The sequence below is a fragment of the Molothrus ater genome, chromosome 8 (genome assembly GCF_012460135.2).
Source record: "Molothrus ater isolate BHLD 08-10-18 breed brown headed cowbird chromosome 8, BPBGC_Mater_1.1, whole genome shotgun sequence".
Classification (NCBI taxonomy): Eukaryota; Metazoa; Chordata; class Aves; order Passeriformes; family Icteridae; genus Molothrus; species Molothrus ater.
The window spans coordinates 27,365,303-27,377,018 of NC_050485.2; positions in this window are offsets into that span (position 1 = coordinate 27,365,303).

The window sequence follows — 11,716 nt, forward strand, 5'->3', positions numbered from 1 at the left end:
CTGCTGTGACCACTGCCCTGGGGAGCCTGTTCCAGTCCCCAAACACCCTCTGGGTGAAGAACCTTTTGCCAATATCCAATCTAAGCCTCCCCTGACACAGCTTCAGGCCATTCCCTTGGGTCCTGCCACTGGTCACCACAGAGAAGAGATCAGTTCCTGCCTCTCCTCTCCCCCTCATGAAGTTGTAGAATCATATGAGGTCCCTCCTCTGTCTTCTCCAGCTAAAGAAACCAAGTGCCCTCAGCCACACCTCCTACATCTTTCCCTCCAGACCTTTCAACATCCTCCTATCCCTTCTTTGGATGCTTTTTAATAGGTTTCTTCTTTCTTATATTGCAGTACTGTGGCTGGTGGAAAAATAGCTCTAGAATTGTGATATTCATTAACTCATGAGAAGCATGAGCATGAGAAGCTTGATATATGTCAAAAAGCATTTGTTTGACACTTTCTCCTGACCTGTGTGGGAGGTCAACGGGCTGCTGAGATGTGTCTTAGAAAGCTGCAGGACTGGCAGAGCAGAAACCTTCAGTGGAATATGAAGAGTCACACATCATAAGACAGAGGCAAAGTCCAGGTTGTCTGAGGTACCCAATGATGTCACAACCTCCAGCTGTGAAATTTGCAGGTAAGTTTGACTTTCCTCTCATTCTGGGTTTGAGAGATACATGCATTTGTCTTTGGTCATACTGAAGGCCTTTTTGCTAAGGTGATTATCTTACATGACATCTGATGAATAAACCAGTTTAAGATGAGAAAATTTTGTTTACTTTTGTCTTAACCAGAGACCAAGAACTTTCAATGAAACCAGAACTTCTGGTCCTCTTGAAATAAGCATGATGTGTCCATACCATGAGGCACTGCACTTCACAGGCTTTTGTCTAGGACCCTGAACATTATGGGAAACCACCTCAGGGATTCAGTATTGTGAAGTCAATATTCTTTTGACTCAAAGGACCAGTCAGAATATCGGACTTCTGAGATAAACAAGGCTGAGCTAGACTTATTTTAGGTCAAAGAGGGCTTCTCTCCCCTGTAGAATCCATGGCAAATAGTATATTTGCATCAGTTTTAGTCAGCAAAAGGTTAATAGTAGTAAGCATGAATATTTTGGCATATTGTGCAGAACATACAAATATTCAAGGGTGTTTGTACTGAGGCTTTTGGCTGGACCTCTATAAAGATACAAGCAAGAAGCCAAACATATGTTCTGGCGTTCTAGGCTTTGATTCTTAATCATGTTCTATGCTTGAATTCAGAGGTTTGCTTTGGGACCATCTCCAGTGTGAGAAAATATGACAGAGAAATCAAACACAGAGGTTGTGCATAGCAGTGTGGTGTTCCTACATGAAGGGGAGTTTTGTAAGCACTAACATTATTCTTCTTTTGACAGCAGCCTCACATTTTCCCTTGGTTTATCTTAACTGGGAATAACCCCTAAGACAGGATATCTCTGGGCACTACAGAGAAGTGCTTTTTGAAGGCAAAGGAAATATTGTTGCAGGGGTGAGCCTCACATCTCTTTGGCAGTTAACAATGCTATAAATACCACTGCTGAGTGCAGTGTGTGTCCATGGCTGCTCTCAAGTGGAGCTGTAGTGCCTGGCTTGTGGCACAGGAATCTCTCTTCCTCCAGGAGCATGTTCCCTAGCCTTGCTGATACTTGGCTCCCAGAAACAGACTAAACCAGGCAGGCCATTTAGAAAGCACTGGCTGGGCATGTAGATCAGGTAATATGTCACATCATGGGTAAAATTTGATATCAGCTGTGACAAAGAATGAAATAGGAAAGCTTCCCAGAAACAGGAAAATATGGAAATTAAGGTTTTGGAATGGGTTTGGATTTGCTTTAACCTGACATTAAGCTCTTCCATTCCTAAGAAATTTCTCAGGAATGGCCTCCATATTTTTTCAAGGCATCACCCTTTTACCCATTCTGTTTACCAGGAAAGAGTGCTTACTTGTAAGCTGGACTTTCCTTTACTCTTTTCTATCCAGAAATGTTCTTCCTCCTTAATTTTTAATTTTCTTCTTAATAATTTAAAATACCCAAATAAAAAGTCAATCAGTATATGAAGAAATGCAAAAATTAACTGAACCTCATTGTCTAATTCTAAAATACATTTCATCTCCATTGTAACTTTTTGCACTTTGGTAGTTCGGTAATTACAAGGGAATGTACTTCATTGGGTAGATCTCATATCTGATATATCTGCAGAGGAAAAGCCATGAAGTCAATGGAAATATCTCAGTAACCTGAGGTCAAGCTGTAATTTCCTGAGAAAACAGAAACTCGGTTTCTTTTCTTCCAATCAGTCTTGTCATCTCTTCTTTCTCCCATGTGCAACTCCATTTTCCAATGCACATTTCTGTCTTATGACTGCTTGAGGCACATGGTAGGTGTGAAAAGCTGATCTATCAGCTGTTGAAGCCAATGGATTTTGATCACAGCTTGCTTTACATTGGAATCTAAGTTGCTCTTTCTGCAGAAAATGTCGCAAGGTAAGAGGAAAATGGACTTGAATTCAGGCAACACCCTACACTAACTGTGAACACTGAGAGCAAAAGGGCAGCAGCAGGAACAACATCATCCATGGGCCAACCTGCAAGATAATTAAACCAGAAATAGCGTGGGGCAAGAAAGAGGCCAATTAGTTCCATCAGAAGGATGTCATCTAGCAGTTCAAGACAAGAAGGAGACTCTGTATGAAGTGGAGATGAATGTGGCAGTCTGCCAATCTATCACAATCTTCGTTTATTGAAGATACTTATTAGTATCTTATATTTCAAATTAAATATTTATAGTTCTGTTAATAGAATGCGGAAAGGAGGCCTGTTCCAGAGTTTCATCTGTACAAGGAGTTGTCCACTGTTGTAAATTAGATCAGTGAAGCTTGGAATATTTGTGCTTGCAGTCCTGTCATCATTTTTATTTCAGGGCTGCAGGTTGGTGTGGCAGCTGAGCTACCTGTAGGCATGTTGCTCTCCTCCCCATGAATGTGTGCCCCTCTTACTTTCCTGCAAAGTGGTTTTTTCCCGGCATCAATTGTTTTGGACTTCAACAATTCTCTTAAGGGATCTGTGTTTTAGCCTCCACGGCTGGCAGGCCAGTGCTGTTATTCCCGTTCTCCCACATGGAGACTCCTGCGGCTTTTAAAGGACATGCAGAGAAGCAGTGCCAGCTTTGTGAATATATAGCCCCACCATTCTTATTAGATTCCATGAAAGATGAGAATAGGCCCTTTGATGCTTTCAGTGAGTGCTGAAGCCTTTAGCAATGTTGTGAAAGGTCGTTGGAGAAGAGCTGGGGGGGACAGATTCAACTGGTACTCATGGGAATGGTCCTTGGGATTTGGAACTAGTCTGGGAGAAAATGTGAAAACAGAAGTGATTTATATTGAAATGAGGGTTATGAAAACAGCAATGACCACTGAAACATACACAACAATAACTCAGAACAACCTCTCTGGCACACTCTGCTGTGCCATCTTTTTAACCCTGGAGGAGGTGACTGGGAAGAGAGATTTAGAGCAGATCTGTGGGACTGATATGAGTGAACGGATCTGACTTCTATCTAGGTGCTCCTGGGTTCTCATCAGCCCCTTTCAAGGCGTGAGGGAAACCATCTCGGTCCTCTGTGATCTGCTCCCTGGGATACAGATAGCAGGACAAAGCAGTCATTCTCTTTTTCTCCCATGGTAAGTGGTCTCTGCCCTTTTGATATTAAATATATGGGGTCTTTCCGGAAGGGTAGTGTGAAATGTCAAAGAGATAATGTATTTAAGCATTCATCTAGTTTGCAACCATTTTATGCCCACCACACAAAGACATAGAAGGCTTCTCACTCATTTCTCTGCACTCATCATGCTGCCATTGTGGGACCAGAAGATAATGAGATGAATAGGAAGCATTTCCTCAGCATGAGCGATGTAGGAACATCATTATTAATGTTCGTACAAAATATCCCATCTCTACATGATGTCTACATATCTGAGATACAGCCCTCTGCCAGATATAAAAAACCATGCCCATCCAACAGTGATCTGTTACTTAATGGAAAGTCTGCTCAAATTTCAGTTTAAATTGCATTTATTATTTATGTCTCAAGTACAGAGAGTACTGAATATGTCTTCCCCTTATAGTGTTAGGGGATTAGTAGTTTCCATTTAGACAGACAGATATTGGCCCAGAAGGATGTTGAACATGTCCATATTCAATATTTAAAAATTGCAAAAACCCTTTGAAATCAGTGCAAAGAAATGATAACGAAGTAGCCTTTTCTGTACATACTGAGGTGCTAATTTTCATGTGGTTGAGGTCAGCACCTGCAGCCCTGCTCCCAGTCACCAGTGCTTTTCCCTCTGGCTCCTGGTGGGTTGAGTGAGTGCTCCTCCTGGGTGAGTGTGCCAGCCTGAGGGCAGAAGCTGTAGGGATGGGGTTCAAAGGGATGTACAGGGCTGGGCACACACATGGTGGTGTTGGAGGTGATGCACACCTGCAAGTAAACCTTACACTAGATAACAATATTCTGATTTTGGTAATCTTTTTCTCTTTGTGGCTTGCCTGCTAGCAGGGATAGTTTTCAACAGGGTATCGAGGTGACACATTTACTCGTTAATTTCTGACTTTTTTGACCTGTGATTTGATCACAAACAACTCACTGAACATGTGCAGTGCTCAGCAACCCACGTGTGGCATCTCTTGTCCTTGCTTGTCTGGGTCGCCCATTGCACTCCAGATCTCACTGGCACAGTGAATCCAGGTGTTTGAATAATTCATCACCAAGACACTTGGGCCTAGCTGACAAACTTTGTGTCTTAGGTTGCTTTTTCCTAAAGCCTTGGAACAATGCAGTTTGTCTTCTCACACTAATTCATTCATATTCATATTTTCATAGTAGACATTTTGAATGCTTTAGTTAAAGCTGTACCCAGAAGTACATACTGGAACAGATGGGAGAAAGAGCTAGGAATTTTCATGATATTTTACGGGTTGGACAACAACCACAACCTGATCCAACAAATTTTCTTGTTCTCAAACATTTTATTGTCAATACACTCCTCAGGAATGTACTCAAGAGTTGTTCGGGGACATGGAAAAATATTTACCTCAGCCTTCCACAATTTATTACTTATTGTTTGAAAAAGTTGCCTCTTTTCTGTGCCAACATTTATCATCTTGGGAACACACTGGAATATAGCAGTGATATTAAACAATAATGTGCTCTTTGCTGGGATAAAATAATATTGCTGAGCCACTGCAGAGGAAGCCAAAAACCACATGTGAAATAGTTCTTTTGGAAGGGCAAAAAGTCTCAACGTTTGTTAGCAAATAACTTAGCTAGTGGTGCAGACATCAAATGGCTTCGGCAGCACTTGCAAAGCTATTCTGAATATGCATTTTCCCAGGGGTGCTGGGGCACAAAGCCACTGTAATGAAGGTTAGAAATGTAAGAATCCTGCACCAGAAAAATGTAATAATATTAAAAAAAACCCAAAAAAACAACTTGCAGAAGATATAGGGGAAGAAATTATAGACTGTGAGTCTTTCAGCAATCCATATTAATTTAATTTTTATTTGCATGGCCCTGAATGAGACACTGCTTTAGTGTCTGGGTGGAGGTGGTTGTTCAAACTTCTTTTTTCCATATTCACCCTGGCTGGAGAGAGAGGGATTGCCATCCCTCTCCTCCAGTTGTTCAGCTGCTTTCTTAGCTGAACATGCATTTTTCTCCCCACAACCCCCAAAGCAGTCTAATACTTTCTCTTGTGCAGTGGGTTGTATGTGGTGAAGGTTTCCCATACAAAAAAAGCACAGCTGCAAATGCAGCATTCTTTAAATATTTCCCTAAAATGCCTCTTTGCTGAGTTGCTGATGGAATACTTGGTGGGAGCTACATAGTCCTCTGTGTTTAGTGAAATTCATGTCCTTGAGGACTTCCTCACTGTCTAGTTGTGCCTGCCTATAAGCTACTGTAGGACACCCAGTAATTGCAGGGGAGGAGAGATCATCTTCAGTGCAGTGTCTCAATGCAGCCTGCTACAGAAAGCCCTTAAATCCTCCTCCATAACCCATAAACCATAGAATTGTAGATTAATTTAGATTGGAAAAGTTCTCTAAGATCATCAGGTCCAATTGTTAACCCAGCACTTCCATGTCTACCACTAATGCATGTCCCCAATTGCCGCATCTACAGATCTTTTAAATAATATCTCCAGGGAGGTGGCTCCACCTGTTCCACAGATTGGCAACCATTGTAGTGAGGAAATTTTTCCTAATATCCAATCTAAATCTACAGTGCTGTGTCTTGAGGCCATTTCCTCTCATCCTGTCGCTTGTTACCTAGGAGAAGAGACTGACCCCCACCTGACTACAACCTCTTTGCAAGTGATTGTAGGGAGTGAAAAGGCCATCCCTGAGCCTCTTTTTCTCCAGGCTAAACAACCCCAGCTCCCTCAGATGCTCCTCCTCAGGCTTGTGCTCCAGATTCTTCACCAGCTCCGTTGCCCTTCTTAGGGCTCATTCAGATCAATGCAATACAACAATTAATGCCGGATGTATTTTGGATCACCCCTCTCTTCTCAGTGGAGTTCAGCCCAGTCAGCTGGATGCCGGGAGCTCTGTGCCTGTCATCAGCTGAACCTGCACCCCCTAGAGGGCCATCCCTGGTTGGAGCCTCTGTGGGTCCCTCTGTGCTGCCCCAGGATCACAGGGCTGTGCAGTGACCTCAGCATGGAAGGGGCTGGGATTTTCCTGGGAGTTAGTGGGGGGCAATTGTCCCATTTCAGCCAAGGGCTCTGAGTTGTGTACCTATTTTGGCACTACAAAGGTATGTTATCTAACCTTCTAAAGACTCACCTGTCCTGTGGGTGCCTCTGTGTGCGCCAAAGAACTTTTATTCCCTTTTGATATTTGCAAAGGGGTAAGAGGAGGGAAAGTATCAGTACTGTGCCTGGAGGGAGAAGAAACAGCATTAGAAGGGATGGGTAAGCTGAAAGAGACAGAGCACTTCTCAAAAAAAATATTAATAACTACTAATAAAGGCACATTTGAATACTGATTTTAGGTTGTGATGGATCCAAAGAGCCCTACATGCACTGGAATTGTCCTGGCCCACCTCTGAAGTGCTCCCACCTGAAGGGCAGGGTGCCCCAGTTTCTTAAAAGTTCACTCTGGACTCTACACAGGATGTGAAACAAATCTTTGAACCCTGGGTGCTTTGCCCAACTCCTGTTCCTTTATTAGAAGCCCAGAAGCCAGCATGGAATAAGCAGGGTAACAGTACAGCACGGCACATTTTTATAGCAAGGCCAAATCTTTATTATGCTTCTTGGCCCAGTTTAGTGGAGAACACTGCTGGGCCTGATTTCAGTTTTGATATCATACACCGAGGCTGCAGACCCTTAAGAGTACAAGCTGGAGAAAAGAACATAGAAAATGTTAGGAATGAGAAAAGGCCATTCAACACATTGATGCTTGTCTCTTGTAATACAGCGTTTCCCCCAGGATAGCATCTAATTGCTTCTTGAACGAGCCCACTGTCTTTGCCTCAACAACCTTGCCCAGTAGGCCATTCCAAACATTTATTATTCTTTGAGTGACAAAGCACTTCCTTATGTCTCCTCTGAATTTGTTTTTTGAACTTCCATTTATGCCCCCGATCCTGTCATCTGTGCTGTATCAAAAGTAGTAACATGCATTGATATTATCCATTCAGCTAAGATTTTTGTATACTTCTGTTAGACCCCCCTTAAATGTCTTTTTTTTTTTTTTAAGTTGAATAGATTGAGGGTTTTTTTCACCTTTCAGTAACTTCTACAATTTTATCCTGGAACCAAGTTGAGCAAAAATATTTGTTAAAGCCTGACTTACATTAGATCACACTGAATGGATGTATAAAGTCTACTGTAGAAACACATTTAATTTTTTTTTCCCTCCCACTCTTTTGGACACTAAACTATAATTTAGTCTTCCTGATGCTTGCATCTGGTTATTTTGGCAAAAGTTAACTAGGAAGATGGCAAGAATAAAAAGCTTGGTATGAAATTTGGAAAAATCTGGTCTTTAATTTTTTTCATTTATACTATGGGCTTCTTCCCCACTTCTCTTTCTGGTAGTAGTAGTGGTTTGGTTTTTTTAAGAGAATTGCTTGTCATTTGGGATTTTCCATGTGATAGTGCTTTGCAGAATCTATATGAAGAAATGTCAGAATACATCTGTGATCTCCCCAAAAGCCACTGAACCAAGCAGTCACAGGTTCAGCCCTCATTCACTTCCACAGCCAAGGTGAATAGTTCATTACCTTTTTGGATGACATTCCAGGGCATGTGTTATGCAGGAGGCCAGAACTGATGATCTAATGGTCCCTCCTGGCCTTAAAAAAATATCTACAAATAATGATTATAGATGAAATATATATGTCCTGCACAAAGTAAAAACCAGCAGGCTTTGGGTGGGAATAAGAAATTAAGGAGAAGAATTTTGCCTTAGCCCTTTCCCAGGGGCTGGGCAAAGAGCATTAGCCTGATGGCAGCTGTGGCTACTTACTCATTCTCTCTTAATTTTTTCATCCTATTTTTCATATAAACAATGTGGGGTTTGTTTTTTAGGCCATATGTAAATCTTCCAGTTTTCTCTGAATTCCTTCCTGATACATTTCTAGGAATGTGAGACCTGCAGGCTGTCCCTACAGAGCTGGGCTGAGCTGGGATTATTTCCTCACAGGTTCTCCACAGAGGTAAATGCTTTCCAACAGCATCACTGAGTTTTGATCAGGTAAATTATTATTGGCAGGAATGAGCTTAGACAAAGGACTAGCATAATTTATAGTTTGGAGGTGAGTTCAGTCTCATCCTCTGTGTTTTCTGTGCAGGTTTGCCCTGTGGGACAGGCACACTGTTGCTGGACCATCACAGCCCAAGGAGTCATTCTTCTTTCCCCTGGCTGTCAGTCAGTCCTGCACCAGCACTGTGGAGGACTATTCTGGATCATCTCTAGGTAATGAACAAGTCAGCCCCATAGCTCTCAGGAAATTATTTTTGCTATTATGCTACCAGGGAGAGAAAACTGATGTATGAGACTGTAATTATTGGGATCATGCTTCAGTTCTTCTCTGAAAAATCTAAACAATATTTGTTTTGCTCCAGGTCCTGGGAATCTCCCATGATTTGTCAAAAAATAATTGTTGGTGGTACAATAAATTTGTTGTTCAATTCCCTAAGTGTTCTGGGCTTTATGTAATGTGGAAAGCTGATTTGTTTATATTCATATTTTCTCTATATTCCCTCACCCATTCTTTGTCATTATCTTTATTTCTACAGGTTTATTTCTCTCCAGTGTTTTCTAGTTGTTCAAACTTTGTGTTTGTATATTTATTTAAAGGCAGATTTCAAAAGATTTCAGTCTCTCAGTTTACTGAAGGATTCAGCTTCTTGCTAGTACTTCATTTCCCCTGGTATTTTTGCGAGCGCTCTTGTTCTCCTTACCCGTCTATCTAGTGCTAACCTCTTTGGTCTCTGCTGCTCACGTCTGTTGCTCACAAACCTCAGAGTCCTGGTTTTGAACTACAATCCCCTTACATTCAGCAAGTCTTTGGACATTATCTGCTCCTTGTTCTACACCTTTTTTTTTTTTTTTTTTTGGTAGAGGAATTCTGAGGCTTCTGACATGTTTTTAGAAGTCTGAAATATTTTTCTGCACAGATTTTCATTTTCACTCCTAAGAGGGCTTCATTCCTACCCCATGCAATGCAGCTGTGGGAGCAGAGGGGCTGGAACCCAGCACTAGTCACCACCAGGAGAGATGACACAGGGGCAGGGTACCAGCCTGGGACATGGATGAGCCTGGAACAAACCTTTATTCTGTCACAGGCTTCCCCTGAGGGAAACCATTTATTCTTTCTACTTCAGCACATCTGTACAAAATGCTGATATAAACCCATCTTTAACATGTGGTTACAAAGAGAGTTTTAGAAGTGGCCAAAGATGCCAGGCCCTGTATGGAGGGCTTTGATGTGTGAGGTCACTGTGACCCAGCATGAAATTGTTGTGCTTCTGCTCCCTGCAAGGAACTTCCTCACTCCTCATGCGGTGTGTGAGTCTCCCATCAGGTGAACCTGCAATGCAAAGGACATCTGTCACTTCCCTGGGATCAGAGCTGCCTGAAGGAAAGAACATCTCTGGGAGGACCAAGACCATGATAGCTCCAAGTCCTGGCCAGAGGTGATGTGAAAAGGGCTGTGAGGTTTTTGCTATCTTTGGCAAGTTAGTTCTACCATTCTGTCCAGTGTTTCAGATTGTTAAGACTGCTTGTCCTGTCAGAACTACCAACTATAACTAGATCATTCACTGGATTTAAACATTTTCAAGTGTTTACAACCACATCTCCTCCCCAGGGGGATCTCTGAGCTGCAGTGCTTGCTGTATTGTCTTTGGCGAGCTCCATAGAGTTCCTGAATTTATGTGCTTAAAAATCAATGAGCCTTGGTTAGACAAGAACCCAAACGCTGTGACTCCACCCCTAGGATTTCACAGGGATTATGAGAGATATAAATAAACCTTGGTTTTGTAGCCTTTAGAGCCTCTATCAAAAACTTTAAAGTCAATTTAAAATTATGAGCCAGATATGCCATGAGAATCACACTTTAAAACATAGGTCATCTTTATGTGGTAAGGTGTGAGAAGCTATTTAATTAAACTAATTGTAATCTTCTGCAGCCTCTGCTAGCCAACAAGAGCTAGTGACAGAGCAGGTAATGAAAACCCTGGTTGTACAAATACTGTTATTCAGATCTGGGCTCTCCTGTGCCATGCAGGTCTGATGTCCAGCTTTCTCCCCAGGGCAGTGGGGTGGCAAACACGGGTGTGCACATAGTCGACAGCCCAGCCTGTCCCCTCCACACAGCTGTCAGCATGAGTGCCAGCTTTCTCCTCCCATGGACTTCAGAGCTCCCCAAAGGCCTGGCCAGGCTCTTTGAAAGTGAAATGAGCAGAGTTTGGCCTTATGCTTAAAATGCAGCCCAGCCATACCAAAAGGAGTGCCATGGGACCCCCTCATTTGGTGTGGGACACGTGGATGAAGTCCTCATCACAGGCTCTCTTTGCTGCAGTATTTTGTGTCAAGATGAAGCAAGCAGGATTCTTCCTTGTCCTTTGAAAGAGCCATAAAAGAAGCATGGAGAGATGGAAGAAACAACCAGAAGAATCCAGAGAGACAAAAAGACAAGAGAGAGAAAGAAAGAGACTGAGAGGGAGAAAGGTGAAAGAAAGAGCTGTCTCAACAGTCAAGGGAACAGGTGGTGTGTCATCTCCCTCTCAGTATAAAGAGGTTGTGTGGGAAGAGGGATATGACAGATAATATATCAAAGGAAATGAATTGCAGGATTAAGATCCTGCCTTTGCTTTGTCAAATTTGCAGGTGATTATTGTATAACTCTCTGCAGCTCCTCTCAGTGATGGAAATGCTCTTCAGATCCTCACGACACAGAATCACTGGTAAAAGCAACAGCTCTTCAGAGAGATGCTTACCTAAAGTAGCAGAAGGCTTCTTGAATATCCTTCAGGCTTCTTCCAACAATGTTACACATTCTGTGTAATCTCTATGTTCTTAAGATGTATTTTCCTCCTGAAAAAAATACACCTTGAGATATATTTTCCAGACCGACAGTAAAATTTGAGCTCAAAAATACATTGGGAATCTCTGAAGTAAAATTTCATTAAAA